A 17,482-nucleotide genomic window follows, 5' to 3' on the forward strand; every position below is an offset into this window, starting at 1 on the left:
TATCTCTTTAATGGAATAAAGGGAAATATCTACATTTTTGCAGATTTATTTAAAGAATGATATTTCTTGTGGTATATTAATTGTCTCTGTGCACTATTCATCAGCTTATGGACTTTTAAATCCCTTTCTCCCTTTAGATCACCAAGAAAGTATGCTTTGCTGATGTCTAGTTCAGGCCCAAACCTGGTTTGTGATCTCACAAACTAGTGGAGTGATGCAATCAGTCTTCTTACATGTACTTTTTTCTGTTGAGAGACACAGATTTAAAACTTAATCTACATGTGGTTGCAATTTTAACTTGAACTGCCTCAGCACATGCTCTTTTCCTTTGTACTTTTTAAAATTTCCATACCAACTGTAATATTTTGGTCAAGTTTCACAGCTTTTAGCTGAAGCTAATTAGTTTACAATTTGCATAAAGAAAACATTTTTCAGAAGGATATTCGCACTTTCCTGAGCAGTCGCATAGAGGGTAACTGCAATTCATGGTAGGGTCTACCCTGCTACCAGTCCACGGTCCTCTTGTCTGGAATAGCAATAGAACCACGATTGTCACTAGGGTGATAGTGGTGGTTGTGGCACATCTGTGTAGGTGTGGAATCTCAGTGTTATCGTAACTCAAGGATTACCGCTCAAGGCGTCTTTGCCGCAGCTGGTTTCAGACCACTTGAAGGTCACAGCATTCTGCTGTTCGACCAGGGCTTTTCCATCTAGGCTTTTCCGTCAACCTTCCCTAGTCTGTTGTAGAGTCCTCTTTTCTCCCGGTAATACAGGCAGTACTGTATACACAATCCCTGAGGGCCATCCCTCTTCTTCAGAGGATTTGCGACATTCAGACTGTGATTCCCGATATTTCGGGATAGAGCTTGTGTTCCAGTAGTGACTGTTCTCTGCCTGCTACAACTGCTGGCTTCCAGCATTCTACTGGTCACACATGCACACTGGAACACGAGGGCTCTCCAGTGTTGCCTCCATCTGGGGCGGTACCAACATGAAGGCGATCTGTTGGATACCATTGAAATCTCTCAGTATCCTGCACCATACTTGCTCTTGTGACTGATAGAGGAGATCGTGATGCAAGGGTTTTCCTTTGACAGTCCACCAGCAGTGGCACCATAGTGACAGTGTCATCCTTCTCAGGGTAGGGGTACGCAACTGAACTTACTGGAAAGAAGGAGTTACTCCAGTATTGGAACTTTCATACATTCACATGCTTGAATCATTCTCCGTCGTCGAGATAGGAGTCCCTGGTACATCAAAAAAGCAATGCTAAACCAGTACAAAGCAGAAACTAGGCCTAGGCCCATTTCAGTTTTTAAGCCATCTCTCTCGTTTTGTAAAAGAGACCAAAAGTCATTTTTGAACCAATCCGGACCCTTCACCCTCTAGAACACTCCTGAGAGAACCTTAGACCTTCAGATTTTCTACTGCACGTTGTGCTAAGGAGTCCCCTCTGAGCTCTGCTCAGTTTTCTCTTATTCTTAGTGAATTTAGAAAGAGTTCTTGGCTTAATTTCAACATTGTAGATCTACAGGATCCATCTTCAGTGCTGGTTTGTCAACATTCTGGCATAATTATGTCGGAAAAGGAAAAAAAAGGTTCTTTTATGAGCCTGTGCTACCTGCTTGAAGAAAAGGCTTTATACAGATGACCCTCATGAAGACTGTATTTATTGCCTTTATCCCAACCATAACGCAAAGGAATGCAAGGTATTTTTTTTTTTTAAACAAAGTTTATTATGATTTTCCAATCAGCACTCCTACAGAATACAGTCAAGAAGGAAAGAAGATACATAACACAAGATGCAGTGATATAGTCCTGGGTTATACTCTCAGGTGAGATCGTCTATATCAAGTCTAAATGAACCCTCCTTCCCACCACAAAAAGAAAAGCATTCCCCTATACATATCACAAGCATCTAACGTTCCTCCCAGTATTACTTCTAATAATAAATCCGTTATAAACTCCCAAACCATCCCCTCTCCCTCCCCTCAGGCATGCCACCCTCAACGCTCCATGTTCATTACAGCTGAGGGCCACTACTTCAGAAGTTCTACAATAGGTCACGGATAATATTGCACTCAGGAACATCCAGTGGGTACTTGATCCCATTGCAAAGGAATGCAAGGTATGTCGTACCTTTTCTAATAAAAACCTTAAGAGATCATGAGGGACGCCTTCTTATATGGCTTCAGAAACTCAAAGCCAGAAAAGAGGTGATTTCAAGTGAGGACAGTGGTGAGACATCCTCTTCTTCTTCATCCAGGAGGTCCCATAAGAGAAGATCACCTCACACCCATTCATCTGATGAGCGACCAGGAAAGGCCCTTAAAAAGAATTCTCATAGGTCGCATGGGTGCAGTCCCACAAAATCTCCAAACAAACATGAAAAGGAGAGGAAGGGACATTCTTCGGGGGATAAACAACCAAAAGAGGAGAGTTCTGAGCCGCCTAATACACCCCCTTAAGTCAGGCACTCCTTCAAAAAGCCTTCTTCAGTGCCTCCTGAAGTAAAGCCATTGATGAAAGCTCCATACCATCTTTGTCGTCGTCAACAAAGATTGAAGTTCGCCTGTCCTCAAAGAAAGCGTCGGTGTCAACGACGTCATTGGGGGCTCCGTCGTTGAAGGTTTTGTCACTGTCTAATATGATGTCGACTCCTGAATCGTCGACGATTGCGACGATGAAGACTTCGTCGACAGCGATGACGGCAGCGCTGACGACGGTAACTACGACTTTGGCGGTTATACCATTGCCAATGGTTTCCAGATTATCTTCAGCGGCTGCTTTTCTGATGATGGTGTCATCTGCGATCTCGTCGACAAGGGAAAATACACCGTATAAAACGGAAAAAACTAGAACAAAGAAAATTACACTGGAAATTACCTCACCTAGCAAGGTTACACCTCTTTTGCCTTCTCACCTGTTGGAAGAGCAGGATTCTGAGGAAGAAGATGATGGGCCATTTGGCTACGTGAGTAGCCTGTCCTAGCTGCACGTTAAGTGTCAGGATGATTTTGAGGAGCAATATGGAGAATATCAAGACTACACCCCTCAGCAACAATACCATCAGGAGGAGGTAGTTTGCATGCCTTCTTTATTAACTGACCTAAAATTCATGTTGGCTTACTACAGTAAGAGATTCCCCCCAACTCCTGTACCTCAAGAAATACCATCAGTTGTTCCTCCTCCACGTTCTATTCCGTCTACTCCACAGAGGGCTCAAACTATACTGGTGGAACCTCTACAGAAATGACCTCCATCAGTCCCTCAACAGGATCCGGTTACTACGGATGATGATCAGGAAGAGGGAGAGCTGAGAGATCCACATAGAGAGTGGGACAACTACCTCATAATCACGCCTTCTTCTCCTTCTCCGGTGCCCGTTGACTCACCATCAGATGATATTGGTGGGTTTCATAACTTGCTAGAGAGAGCTGCAAATAGATTTGATCTACCTATGCCGGCTTTAACCTCTTCTTGACCGTTTGTCATCTCTTGCATCCTTTCCTACATTTTTCCTTTTGTGCTTCTTGCCCATTTTGTGTCTCTTGCTCCCTTCATTTCTCCGTTTGTGCCCTTTCTCCACTCTGCGACCTTCCTGCCTTTATCCTCCAGTCAGCACTTATGTGCTATCTCTCTGCTCCCACCTACCCCTCCTAGGACTGCCCACCACCCTGGATCTCCTCCTCCTTTCCAAACCTACTTCATGACTGACACACATAGCAGGAGTGCCATAGGTAAGCCCATTTGAGCTTGTCCATACCTGGAACATGCTGCCCACCAGAACCCCAGGTCCTCCTCCCAACCTTGATAGATGCTTCTTGGCCCCATACCTCCAAGACCTGACCACCGCATGACCCTCAGCTCGCTGCTGCACCTCCGCATCCAACACTGAAGGTGCATTTGGATGTGCTACCTGCCGCTTCTCCGGCATGCGCCCCCACAACCCCGGACTGTTCTTCTCACCTAATGCTCATGACCTCACCACGCGCAACAAACCCACTTTGCCTCTTCCTCAACACCCTCTCTTCCATTAGACATGCCATCGAAGTGTGGGACCTCCTGCATTACCTAACCCAGGAACTTCTCTTCCTGACCCAGATTTGGCTCACCCAGGCCATGGCCTGTCGTGCAGTTTCCACCTTAATTTAGAAACTGCGCATTTGTAGACAGCATAAATGTTGGGATGGTGCCAGGCCGATTCTATGCAGCCCCTTAGGATATGTTGTCCTATTGACCAGCTAGCTCATAGTGTCACCATAAGCCCCTTTAAACCTAGTCGTGCAGCATATGGCTTCTGACATTCACTGAACGTGACAACCCTGGTCCCCCGGGAAGCATGGTTACAGATATACAACCCTTTAGCTGAGACTCTCGTGATCTCAGAGAAATATACTAGAAATGCACAGAGGGACGTTTTTAATGTCTATTGAACCAGCGTGATTCTTGCATACAATATATGTGCTGCAATGATCAATAGGGACGAACAAATGAAAGTTACTAAGAGTTCCATAGTGGTGAACAGAATAAAAAGCTCCATCATGGTGGTAAAACAATGTCTATATATAGGCAGGCCTAAAATACAATATAGAAAATTGGTTGTACTCCTACTATGCAGTCCCTAACCTTCGTGTCTAGTGTGGGGGGGTGGACGTATACGTGCGTGTAGGTACAGCCAAGAATCCTGTGTATGATCCAACCCGGGTTACCTCATGGTAATGAATGTAAGTTCCCGTCTTGGTCACGTGCTGGACACCCTTGCAAGAAATCAGGAAGCTGCTGGGCTGAAGCTTGAACGTGTAGAACGCTTGACAATATCAGCAAAGCACTCCTCTAACTAAACCCAGGAAATGCTTCTTTATTTATAATAAAAAGCATCCTTGCGTGTCCTGTGCAAGCCAGCCCAGCTTTGTTTTAGTCTATAGATAGTCATGTCGTCCTGTGGATGAAAAATAGAACGATATTTGCACAATGTGTGTCAGGACCTTGTATGTGGTATTCAAGGAATCATGATAATGTTTGGCAAAGCAGAATCTGTAAGCAAAGCCATTTCAGAGAAACTTACCTAACATTGTCATGCACGCAAATGTGTGTAAAAGGTTATTGTGTGAACAAAACGCAACCTAAGAAAACGTGTCCTTGATAAAAGATGGCATTGGTTTTGTTTGGACCTAACTCAGACACATAACAGGCCCTGTCATCGCAGTATCTTGTATCCCATTTGACAAACAAGCACTCTTTAAACATATAAAGTCCTACGCAATCTAAGCCCTACTTACCTGAACAGTCGCATTAGATTCTACGCCCTGACCTGAAATCTGCACTCAGCCAGTCTCCTCCTCTCCCACATTCCCTGCGTTCAAAGAGCTGGCAGTGTCATTCTTGTTCCTGGACCTAAGTGTGTGAAGCAACCCCACCCTGAACATCAGAGCAGCCAGCTCAGTCCCTGAATTTCTACAGAAACTGAAAACCAGGCACTTCCTATAGCCCCCGGGCCAAGACCCCACCTATCTTCCTTAGGCGCCAGATACCCTGAAGGGTGAGATGCATAACTTACAAATACCCATAAAATAAGAGTTTCAGCCAGCTTGGCCTCATGGTCCCTGAATATTTTTGCCTCAGGTGAATATTTTTGCCTCAGGTGACAAACACATACCCTCTGGGATATGGACAGCAAGATCTTCCCACCATCCCTGATGATTTATGAAATTCCTTTGCTCATATGATCCAAGCCGGACCAGAGGCTGCCAAATATGTTTTGAGAGCTCGTGTAAACACAACAAAATGTTTTGTACATGCCATGGGCACGATTGTGATGATCAGGTGCCATATATGGCTGTGCACTCCAGGATTATCTCTGGAACGTGCAGTCATCCCTAATAGACCTGCATTTTGATGGCTCCAGACTTTTCGATGAAAAAGCTGATTATGCATTGGAATGGTTCAAAGGAACAGTTGTGCTATAGCTCGCTCCTTGGGTCTGATGTCTCCAGCTTGTCAGTTCCACCAGCATTACTGGAAGTTCAGAGGATAGTTGGGAGTTTCGCCTACCTCCACAGACAGGCCTCAGAGGTCATTAACACTCCTGTGAACACCAATTTTCCTTTTCCTCGCCACAACTCCAGGCAAGCCACTTTAATTTCTCCTCCCATGGACATGCTTGACCAGTAGGGGTGGGAGAATTATTATTTTTGCTTCTTGACAGGTGTCATTACGTCGAATCAGGGGCTATTGCAGATTGCTCTAAGCGGTTATAACCTACCCTTCACCCCACCCCCACACATCACAACTAATTTTGCTCAAACTTTATCAGATCTTCCTGCAATCTTTCTGCAGGAAGTTCAATCGCTTTTGGCAATGGAAGAAGTCCTGAAGATTGAGTAAATTTCTCCTCTATGTCATGGTGCCTAAAAAAGAGGAAGGTTGTGGCCAATTTTAGACAATCTCCCTCTGAGCACCTTCCTGTGGAAGGACATCTCAAGATGTTGATCTTGGTCCATGTGCATTCTACCCTGGATCCAAGAGATTGGATGGTGTCCTTGGACATGCGGGGCACACACTTTCAATGTCCTATCCTGCAGTCCCACAAATGTTACCTTCTGTTTGTGTGGGGTCTATGTCTTGCCGCTCTATCCTCAGCTCCCCAATTATTTATGAAGGTCATGATTGTGGTTGCGACTATCTTTGGAAGTTGTGAATACATGCATTCCCATTTCTCAGTGACTGGCTGTTGAAGGCGGTTCTCTGCAGTCAGTCGCAGACCTCCTCTAGATGCCAGTAATCCTCCTGTCTTCTCTGAGATTTTCCACCAGCGAGCTGAAGTCCAGCTGATGCCTGTAGAGAGGATTCTCTTTATACTGGCTGTCCTGAAAACAGTGGCTTTCAAGGCTTTTCTAAATCCACACGTCCAGGACAATCAGGATATGATCCTAATGTGTTGGGTTCAATTCTGTATTCTGGTGTGTATGTTTCTGATGCTTCTTGGACTCGTAGCCTCCCGCTAGTCCCACATTTCTGCTGGCTCATGTGTGCCTGCAGTGGAACTTACGCCGCTCAGCACTGGGATTGTCTTTTGGAAGGCGTCCACATATCAAAGGAGGCCTTTAAGGACATTCAGTAGTGGCAGGTGGACACTAATATGCTCTGCCGCAGGCAATCCTCTCTACCCCACCTAGAAAGCACAGTGGTGGCAGATGCATCGTCTCTGGGAGGGCACGGCCATCTTGGATGGGAGAAAATGAGGTGTATTATAGGGTGTAGTTGTGCGACCTCACTGTGTTATACAATTGTCAACCCATTTAGGCCCGGTAGGTTTTGTCTTTCAAACCCTCAGCTCCGTCATGGGTAGCTGTGGCACTGAGCAGCAAGGCTTACACAGATGGACACGTGCAAAGCATTTAAACAACAGCACAACAATTGAAGAAGAAATTGACAAAACATTCAAGAAATCTGACACCAATTTATAAAAATAGACTATTTTAAAGAATTTATACACCACAACGAAAAAGATCTACTGGATGGTTCCGGAGATATGGATTTTATAAAAACTAATAAATCAAAGCATTTTCACTCAACTGCGATTAAGCACTAGCAAATTCCCCAAAACTGACAGAATATTTTTCAAGGAAAACTTTGGCAAGTGTCAGTGCGGTCTGGTAGAGGTACTTGGGACGACTTATTACCGTCAGGGAGCTAGTCAGGGGTACCAGCGAGACCCTCAGAATCAGGTAATCTCTACAGAAGAAGCAGTTCCAGGTAATTTAATCCGTGTTCTAATGGATTCCAATGAAGTGGTCCTGATGCAAGGGATGAAGGATGCTGTGGATGCGATGTGGTCGATGGGGGTCTTGCTCCAACTACTTCTCGGTCCCTTAGCTGGGTGAAGCAGTCCAGTCAAAGGGTTGACATCCCATGAAGTCCTCTCCAAGCTGGCAGAAGCCTAATCACCACTGGACTACAAATCACTCGGTGTCGCAGTCACAGGCCCATCCTTTCTGAGTAGATAGTTCGTCCACTGAGTATCCCAGCAGCTCCCTGACGGCACTCCCGGGCTCAGCGAACTTTAGTTCAATTCTGTCTATCGGACGTTGCTCCAAGGTGTGTTGCAAGGCAGCAGTGGCAGCTGTTTGAAGAGTTTGGGCTACCAGCTTGCCCTAGCAGGCATCTTCAGCTGTTATGTCCCATTGCTGCCGACAGGAGGCCAATCAGCTGGCCCTTGGAGTCTCTAGGGTTTGCTGGGCTATGGAGGTCACTTCTCCTTGAGTAGGACATGGCAGGTACAGTCCTCTCTTTTTGCCACCAGGTGCAGCAGGTAAGTCCTTGATGGTACGTCCGATCTTTGATGGTCCCTCAGGGCAGTCTTTCTTCGGTCCTCCTTCCAGGTCAATTAAGATCTGAGGTTGGGGTGCCAGGGTTGCCCCCTTTAAGCTCAGAAAAATGCCCTCTGGATAGGATGCAAATAGTTCCCTCCTACCTGGTGATCACTTACTGTGGAGAGTGGCACCTGGATATCCCAAGATACCCCATTCTGCCCATGCTTAAGATTACAAGATCCCTCTCTCATTGTGTGGACCTCATTAGCTAGCCCATGGGGTGTGGCTACCTCAGGGCGTCATGAACCTGGGGAAAACGGTTTGGCAATTGGTTTCCCCTCTGCTCCCCATGCCCGGCTATCTGCCTTAACAGGGGGGCAGCCCTCAATGCTAGTGTTAAACATGTGCCCTTCAAAGGCGGCCTCCCATTTGACGCCTGCCTTTTGAGGCCAACACCCATGTGGCTTCCTTCAGAATGGAGGTAACACCTCTATTGTTTGCAATCCTCATTGTTTCCCTTCCTGAGAGTCGTTGCCAGATCTCCCCTGGAGGGTAGAAAGCTAGCTTGTGTAACAGGTTTCATGTGTTCCCTAGAAGGCACAGGAGTTTTAAAAGCAACAAAGTGGCAGCTTTGTAAAAACTGCACTTCGCAGCAAGTTATAATAATTTTGACTTGAGATTCAAGTGGAGCTTAATGTTACGAGTCGCTTGATACCTTGAAGTGCCCACTTTAGTCTTACCGTTCAGGAGCTAGCATGACTGAGAGGTCAGCGTGTATTCCTACACTCTCCATTTGGGCGACCAAGCCTTTCCACAGTAAAAATGGCAGTTTCGCATTATTGCTGTCAGAACATGTAAACCACATGTCCTGCCGGTGTCATATGTTGCAACCTGTCATAGGACTGTAGGCCTGCCAGAGGGGTGACTTACGCAGATTTAGAGGGGAAGTGGAGGTTTTGCTTCTGCTTTTAATGACAAAGTTGGGCTAGCAGTGCACGATTGCTCTACCAGTCAGCAGTGGCAGACTAGGAGGCTTGTTTTACATGGGGGAGGTCCAGGGTGGCACAACCAGTGGTGCAATTCCTGGGTTACCCCTCTAAATTGTATGCCCTTGGTACCATATCCTGGGGACTTACAGGTAAGTTAGCCATTCCAGTGGCTTAAAGCCAATTCAACATACATTTTAGGGTCAGGGCACTGGCACTGAGGTCTTGTTAGCAGGCCTCGGTGCATTCTGAGTCAAAAAAACAGCAGCATCAGTCCAAAAACATGGGGGTGACCACACAAAAAGTGGCTTTTCCTTACATGGAAGAATTAGAGATCGAAGATCTTTGGTCTCCAGTGAAGCAGAATATAATATCCACCTAACTGCTACAAGCAAAAATGCCTAGCCAAAACAATTTAAAAACCAAATAAATTGACACCATGGACATATTAAGCACATGTAAATAATGCTTTTGGAAAATTTATTTGGATATTGTATAGTGCATTCTGTCCACTGTTATTAAATAAAGATTTCCGATTTGAGAAAATTATGTAGCAAACTAAACCTTTTAGTACAACATATTACTTTATATGTGTCCTTGTTATTCAGTACAAACTATGATGGCTCCGTCCCTTTTGTGAGTATAATTCACTACGAACAGTTTTGTAGCATAAAATTATAGGTGGATTAGCCAATTAAAGCTCAGGCCAGGCTCGGCCAGATGGCAGGGTCTGGCTGAGCTCGAGGTCTTGGAACAAGCCCAAAACAAGCTGAGCTTTCATGTGGCTTCTCCCTGCCACCCTCGTTATACCCTTGAGCTAAAGGTTACAAACAAAGCATTATCAATTGAGTTAAATAGAGCTACCCATTTAGTGACTGGTCTGTACAAAGAAAACCTGGGATTATTCCCGGCTTCCCCGCTTAACCAAACAATGTCATATATTAGGCAAATACATTTTCGTTGTGTAGTGACTTGACTGCATGTCAGAAATTTGAACTGTCAGTGCTTTTGGAAGGGGATCCAGTGGAGCTCTCTGAGGTGTGTTGTGGGATCGGCGCAGGTGGTCAAGGACTAGTCTGGCAACAGTGCTTTGGATGGTTTGAAGTCTGTGAAAATGGGTTGGGATGCCAGCATGGAGGGTATTGCCGTAGTCTAATCTGTTTTTGATTAAGGTCTGTGTGATGGTACGTCTGGTGTCCAGTGGCTGCCACTTGAACATTTTACTTAACTTGTGGAGGTTTTGGAAGCATGTGGAGGTGACCGCTTTGACCTTGGACTTCATGGTGAGGTTGGTGTCCAGGATGAGGCCTAGGTTCTTAGCGTTGTCGGTTGGGCTGGGTGTAGGTCTGAGTTCAGCAGGCCTCCAGGTGGAGTCCAAAGGTGAGGTCTTATTCCTGAAGATCAGCATTTCAGTTTTGTTGGTGTTGAGCTTGAGGCAGTTCTTTTTCATCCAATTGGCCACGCTGGCCTTGCATTGTTTGAAGTTTATCTTGGTGAGGATAGTGTTGTCTGAGAGGCAAAAATGAACAGGGTGCCGTCTGTGTAGGAGATGATGTTGATTTTTTGGGATCTGATGATGTTAGCCAGGGGAGGCATGTATATGTTGAAAAGTGTGGGGCTGAGTGATGATCCCTGTGTGACTCCACAGATTAAGTCCTTGGGTTCTGAGGTGAATGTTGTGAGCCTGAATAGTTGTGTTTTTCTGGAGAAGAAGGAAGCTATATGTTTGAGAGCTGCTCATTGTTTTCCTGCTGTGTGTAGTCTGGCGTTGAGTGTGTGGTGGGAGACTATGTCGAAAGCGGCAGAGAGGTCGAGGAGGATGTGGGTGTCAGCCTGCCCTTGGTCGAGGATAGTGCGTGTGTCGTCTGTGGCAGAATCCTGATGGAGAGTCATCCAGGAGTTTGTGGTGTTCTAGGTGGTCAGAGAGTTGTCTGTTGTTGGTCTTCTCAATGACTTAGGCTGAGAAGGGGAACAGCTAGATGGGTCGATAGGTGCTAGTACTTCGGGGTAGACTGAGGGTTTTTTGTTGCAGTGTCCTTGATGGATGGAGGGTTCCATGCTGCTAGTTGGTGTTCTTTGGTTGATGAGGTTAGCATGCTGGGAAAGTCTATTGGGGTGGCTGGGGGTTAGAATTTGCTGTAGATCTTGCTGATGTTTTCTTAGAAGAAGTTGGAGGGGTTGTTGTAGAGTTCTTGTCTAGGGGCGATGGTGTTGGTTGCAGCTGTTGGGTTGGTGAATTATTTGACAATGGCAACATTTTCCTTGCAGTTGTTGGAGCTATGTTCGATGGTCAGGGTCTTTTTCTTGGTCTCTTTCACTTGATCGTGATAGTGTCTTAGTGAATGAAACCTTGTAGGTGATTCTTGCCGTGGCTCCTCAGGTGGTTCTCCATTTCCATTCGGGTTGTTTGCATACACACTTGGACACTCTGAGATCAGCGTTTTACCAGCTAGCTTGTTGGAGTTTTTTGGGTTTCGTGTTTTTCAGGGGTGCCAGGTTATTGATCCAGTTGTTGAAGTTGTTTGTGTCACTGAGGTCGTTGGTGGTTTGAGTAGTGTAGTTGGAGAGTGTTCAGCCATTCATTTTCTGTAACTTTCTTCCAGCAGCGACTTGGGGTGTTGCTAGACCCCTTAGGGGTGGTTGGTGGCCCTGTTATGTAGAAGTGGATAATCGCGTGGTCCATCCATGCGAGTGGAGTGATGAGGCTGACCTTTGCACTTGAGAAAATGGGGTCCAGGGCGTGTCCGTCTTTGTGGGTAGGTCCTTGTATGAGCTGGTTTAGGTCCATGTTCTGTAGACTTTGGAGCAAGCCCTTGAAGTTGAAGTCTGTGGGGTCTTTGAGATGCAAGTTGATAGTGCCTAGGAGTATGAAGTCTTTGGTGCCAATGGCGAGGGGTGCGATGAGGTTAGTGATGAGGTTGCTGAAGTGGGTGCATAGTCCTGGCTGCCAGTAGGTGAGAGGATGACTTTGATTGTGGTTTTTCTGTCTGTCTAAAGCTTGATGTGCATGTGTTCCATAAAAGAGTGGCTTCTGGATCAATGTAAGAAGTACACTTGATGTTATCTCTGTAGATGATGTCAGTCCTGGTGCCAGATTTTGTATGCAGTAGGGATGGCTGCAGCGATGTCTAGCGCCAGTGTGGGGTTGAGGCAGGTTTCAGTGAGGAAGAGGAGATCCAAGTTGGAGTCGATGAGGTCCCAGATCTTGATGAAGTGCTTGCAGAGTAAACGTGTGTTGAGGAGTATGCATGTGAGTGAGCAGTGTTGTGTTGTTTGGGGTGCTTTGTGAGTGCAAGACCTGAGTTCTGACATGGTGAGGAGTGCGGTTGGAGTGGGTGTGTGGAGGCATGTGAAGTGGCAGTGTGAGCAGTCAAAGGGGCCCACCGTGGACTGAAGTGCGGCTCAGCAGCTTTTGTAGTGGCGTCCAGGGTTGAGCAGGTGGAGTTCGTTGGCTGTGTAGCTGTGGGAGGCGTTTGGATCAGGGTTCCTGGCACTGAGCGCAGTCCAGATGCAGACAGGTTTTTCTGTGACCTCCATTAATTAGGGCTTTGGAGAATGGGAGGAGCCGGGGCATGCTCTGCAAGAGTGGGAAGGTCCAGCGGGGAGAGCGGGTAAGTCCGGCAGGAGAGGCAAGGTGGGAAAACTCAATCAATAGAGCAAATCAGGGGGTAAAACCTGACAGAAAATAACAAAATGCAAAACGTAGCAGTAAGAGGAGCAAAGGATGCAAAATGGGACAGTTGAAGGGAACAAGGATGCAAAAAGGAGCAGTTAAAAAGACGGGGGTAGATAGGACAGACAGCACAAACAAAGAGTATTTACTGAGTCAGGGGCAGAATGTGCAGCTAACAAGAAAAACGTCAGAAAACCGACGCCAACATGAGTTAGAAGAGCAAGGCGAGGTCAGGGTCGCACTGAAGCAGAAGAGAGATGTCTGGCCACCAACTCAACCCCCTTTTTGTTCCTTACCCCTCAGTGAACCTATAATGTGAGTTATTAATGTCAAAGCTGCCCCATGTTAAAGAAATGTTTGTGTTGTTATTTTTTTATTTTATCATATTTTTCGTGATGTTTGTTGCATGATTTCCATGGATTTTGTAGGTGCTCTTAGAATCAAGCCAAACCCTTGGCTCGGCTCTCCCTGTTAATTATCTAGCTCGCCCACCTCTAATAAAACGGTAACTGAAACTCTCATTCGCTTCAAAGGTTTGAAATCTACTGCACAACAGCCTTTCATATGTTAGACCTGCATAATCTTGTAGCATTGGCTTCAGACTACATCATCTGTGTTTATCACTGCATTCATTACACAGTGTAGTTGTATGCTTATGTTTGAAGTTCTATGATTGAAGAGTTGCAGTTTGAACTGGGCAGTTTGTGATGTGCAAAGGAAGCAGCAGCATGTATGCCCAGGGCTGCAATAATTCTGGTTTACCATGAAATTGTGTAGAGACTAATGATGTCACAATTTTGGCTACAAACGCAGCCCAGGTTACCCACATGAAGAACAATGTCTGCTTTCCTGCTTGATCAACAATACAGTAAAGGAAGAGTTACAAAATTGTGTTGGCACACAACGGGGCACAAGTCGAGGGTGGACGGAGTCTTTTTCGCTTATTTTACAGAGAGGTGTTATTGTGCGGCTTTTGTCAGTGAGATGCCAGCATCTGCACTTGAAATGTGAAATTACATTTCCTCGAGCCTCATATGCTCAGAGCGCAGTGGTAATAAGTGGCTTGTGTGGGTTTTAGGCAGTGTTATCTCGAGAATTTTGGATGCCCTGGGCAAGAAATGTATCTGGTAGAGCCATCTAGTCGCAGATTCCTTACTTTAGAATTCTCCCCAGTCACAAGACTGGATCTGTAAACTTTTTTCCCACAGCATGTCCGCATGCCGGCAGAGAGCGTCACGGGACTCTGTACCGATGTCGTCCACTGGATGTGACGTCGATGGAGTCCATATAACTCTCTTACCGACCTGCTGACGTCAGTTCCTTCTTTTCCATGCTCGTAACATGCATCTGGAGCACTTACGGATGGTTTTCCAGGCCCATCTAGATGCCTTGTGGAGAGAACAGTGTGCTAATTTCAGACAATGTCTTATTGGTATAAACTCTGCAGGACTTGTGATAGACAGATGTCGATCACAGACCCGCATACCGTATGTTTATGGTGCCTCGTAGAACTCCACGACTTAGAGGGATGTGGTTCGTGCCAACATCTTCGACCAAAGGCATTGAAAGAGTGCCATATGAAATTCCTTTGGGCGTGCTTTTCTGAAGATCCACGCCATCGTCATTCCTCGCCGAAGTCCAGGGAACGGTTGAGGAGTAATTAGGATGAGGCGTCGCTTCTGTCGACATTGAGGAAAGCTCTGAGAACACAACGGTTAAAATGCAAGTCAGACATCGTCTCCCAACGGCCAGTTGATGAGCACTTACAGATGTCTTCCTGCGCCTCCCTAAATATCCTGAACCCGGGGTAACTCTAGACTAATGAGGGGGGGTGGGGAGTAATTTTTTTTACCTGCAAAAGGGTTTTGGTCATCAGTCTGCCTCTGGTGCACCCTCTGGCCCCAAGAAGGCAGGCGATACTCTGACAGGGTCATCACAGGTGGGTTCACCTTCGATGGCAGTTGGAGTCTCTGGATCCGTTGCTGGATTCGAAACAGAGCTGGTGCACAGGTCTTTGGTGTCCCTTCAGCAGCTGGAGTCCGCGTTGTTTCGCCGATCCCATTTCGATTTCTGATGTCGAGACGACACAGGCTCATTGGATGGTGCCAGGCTCTCCTTCTGGTGGTGTTCAATCCTTGTCTGGTTTTCCTACGGAAATAAGCAGGTTGGGCATTGAAGGGGAAAATATTGGGGGTGAAGACCTTTTGCGTGTTGTCCAGCCTCCTGTGGTTGGGGGTTGGCTAGCAGATCTGGATGAGGTCAGTGCTTTAGACCCTTCCCCATTTTTTATTTACTTTCTCCACCTGGTACGGAAATGGAGGAAAGTGCCTTGTTGGCTGGGGTATTGAAGTGGGTGGCTGTGGTGTTGGATTGTAAATTTCCCTTGGGGGAATTAGCCACAGATTATTTGGTGAATATTCTTCATCAAGGCAAGACTGGTGAAATCTCTGCTCCCTTTTAGTGAGTCTCTGGTTGAGCTTCTTTTGAGAGCTTGGGCAAGGCCTGTGACAGAAGCTCCAGTTGACTGAGCTGTGTGCCATAGGCACCATCCTGCCTCGGGGACCCTCATTGTCTTTTGCGACATCCCACGACGAAGAGGCTGGTGGTTCAAGCTGCCACGGCTTTGACAGGACTTGATACCCTTCCTTTGGTTCCATCAGGCAAGGAGGCCAAATGGTTGAAAAATTGTGGGAGGAAAATATTTTCCTCTGTAAGCTCAGTTTTGAGATCTATTAACACGTTGTGTGTTATAGGTAGGTTTTCACATGCATTCTGGGATTTTGTGGCGCAGAGATTGCCTTCTTTATCAGAGGAAGCCAGGAATAAGTTATTGTAGGTAGTGCAAGATGGCCGGGAGGCAGCCAGATTTACTATCAAATGTTGTATGGACACAACACGTTCTGTGGGAAGAGCCATGGCTCAGTCAGTTTCTCTGCACAAAATACAATGGTCCTAGACCACTATTTTTAAACTGATATATATCAAATTCACAGTAATGAGTACATAAAATAGATTCAAGATCCTAGATGAGTAAGCTCGCAGTAATCAATACTTTTCAGAAATTGGTTTAAAAGAGAAGAAAGTGCAACAACCACAATGCTTTTATCCTTCAGCCGGCATTTATTTGAATTTTATCACAAGGTGAACAGTTAATTATTTACTGTATCTTATTCGAGGCGAGATAGGGGAAAGTAGGTTTCTCCAGTGAGAACGTGCAGATAAGGGTGTTGGGGGGTGCTCAAGTGTTTAAGAGGTGAAAATAGAATCCCAGAAAAGTGAGGGAGAGAACTTTAAAAGCATTTAGTAATTGACTGGTTATACATCCCAGTCTTTAGAAAGCCTGGTCACGTCAAAAGTAATCAACACTTTTACAGTACAATTCATAGACACAAAATTGTGTAAATTGAGTGGAACGTTTTAAAGTGCAGCTAGTGATCCAGCCACTTCTGGGTGCGCCGACGTTTCGACCGACTTTTGGCTATGAGGGAAATTCGTGGCCTCAGTCTTCCGGGTCTTCTTCAGAACTAGATGGGCAACCTAAGCAAGTGTAGTGGCTGAGTGATACACCTGTGGGGAAGAGGGGAATCGAGATCAGGAAGTTGCACTAGGTAAGTAGACCTAAAGCATTATGTGCGCAATTCTCGCTTACCCACATTTTTTGCGAGACACGCAGTCATCATATGAAGTGAATCAAGGTGGGCATGTCCTTCCGTTAGTGAAGGTCATGGCGTGGCATTTGATGCAGTTGGCTGTTTAGGAGGAGAAAGGTATTAGGGATAGGGTCTCCCAGCTAACCTAATAGGCGGTGGGCCAGCCAATTCTGCATTGAAATTACCTGATTGCAGCAAAACGGCATCCAAATCATGTAAATTGGATTCTTTGTAATGGATCAGGTCGTTATGGCGACTCCTTCCGTGAGTCCCGCTATTCGGAAACCAATGCAGTAAATGCAGGATAGCTGAAGGGGGAATTAAAATAAAGGGATTTAGGGCTAGGAATAGAAGGCTACATTTAGTCCCAAGTATGCACTTGGTGGCCGTCAATTACCCCGTTTTGTTACCTTACTACGATCAGCACTCAGCAACCGTCTTCCGCTTGTGTCGGCTGGAGACTGCAGCGGCTACCGCGAGGACGTTCCTTAAGAAGTCCCGCTTGTGTATGCCTCACGCTGGGTGCACGTGTCTTAGTAAGAGAAGAAAGACACATGACTGCTCGTGTTGGGGATAATGCCGTGCGCATATAAACCTGGTTCCAAAGATCATAACCGCAATTGTAACAATAACCGTAGGCATGTAGAAATTATTTGCATATGTGATTATTAAGAAGGCTCATTTGAGAATGAAACCTTAATCAGGTATAAGCCATAATTCATCAGATGGCGCGGTGGAGTACAACATTGTACTCGGTCATACACATGCTTGCATACATAGATTATGTGGCGACCATATGTCATAGCGGTAAAGTGAAAGCCATTAGTAACAACGTGATCATATATACAGTACAGGAAT

General features: G+C 46.0%; 1 protein-coding gene across 1 annotated transcript in view; it reads left to right on the forward strand.

Moving 5' to 3' along the window:
- The window catches only part of EDC4 (enhancer of mRNA decapping 4), a 777,931-nt gene that overhangs the window by 529,709 nt on the left and 230,740 nt on the right, over positions 1–17,482 (forward strand). The gene's annotated exons all lie outside the window — the stretch shown is intronic.

This window comes from Triturus cristatus, chromosome 12, assembly GCF_964204655.1.
Source record: "Triturus cristatus chromosome 12, aTriCri1.1, whole genome shotgun sequence".
Taxonomy (NCBI): Eukaryota; Metazoa; Chordata; class Amphibia; order Caudata; family Salamandridae; genus Triturus; species Triturus cristatus.